The sequence below is a fragment of the Poecilia reticulata genome, linkage group LG21 (genome assembly GCF_000633615.1).
Source record: "Poecilia reticulata strain Guanapo linkage group LG21, Guppy_female_1.0+MT, whole genome shotgun sequence".
Classification (NCBI taxonomy): Eukaryota; Metazoa; Chordata; class Actinopteri; order Cyprinodontiformes; family Poeciliidae; genus Poecilia; species Poecilia reticulata.
Genome location: NC_024351.1, coordinates 1,088,882 through 1,089,882, shown reverse-complemented (window position 1 = coordinate 1,089,882; position 1,001 = coordinate 1,088,882).

The window sequence follows — 1,001 nt, the reverse complement described above, 5'->3', positions numbered from 1 at the left end:
TGGTGGGGGCATTAGGAGGTGGTGGGGGCATTAGGGGATGCCGGGGGCATTAGGGGGACAGTGGGGGGCATTAGGGGTGCTGGGTGTTCCCTTCGCTCTGCGTTTCAACATGAACCAACGCTGCAGGAATGTTGGTCACTCAGTTAAAAATAGATTTGTTTCAGTTCAGTTACAACCCGACTAACCGGGTCCTTCAGGCATCTGGAGGACACCTATACAGGGTTTAGGTACTATGGATGGTTTTGTTTTAGTTGGTTCTGCTCTGCTTCTCGTCTTCATCAAACCCGTAACTGTTTTTATTATTACTCTGTGTTGGTTCTGATGGACCGGGCCTGGGTCGATGTTCTGGTTAAGGTGTTCTGACCCGGTTCTGCACTTTGCCTTTATTAAAAAGAGGCATCTGGTCTGGAAAACTAAAAGATAGTCAGTAAGAGCAGCAGGATTTATTTAAAATGTTTCCGTATTTATCCGAGTTTAATAAATGAATTAGGTTTAAAAAGCAGTTATTAAAAGACAAATCTTTTCCAGTGTAAAAAGATTTTGATATTTGTAATAAAAGAAAAAAGTAGAATAGAAAGATATTGAATTGTCTCTCTGTGGTTAAATTCACTGACTGGGAAAAAATAAATGAATATAGAGACGGCACCATTATTTAAAATAGGATTTTTACTCCAACTAAATTAATAAACTAATTAATTTTGCTCTAATTAATCAGCATTAACCAACTGCTGGCCACCGAACTGGAGTCTGTGGGGCCGCACAATATCAGCTGAGGGGCCACAAATGGCCCGTGCCCCTCAGTTTGGACACCTTTATTTGAAACTAATTCACAATTAAGGAGATGTTGTAATGATATTCAGAAAAATATTTATATTTATCATATTTTTTCTCTAGTATTTCCTATGAACGGATGATGGTTGGTATTTCTCCAGCAGCTCAGAGCTAAACATAAAGCTAGCTGCCACAGCCGGTCCAGGCGGAGAATCACCGGCTGCCGGCGG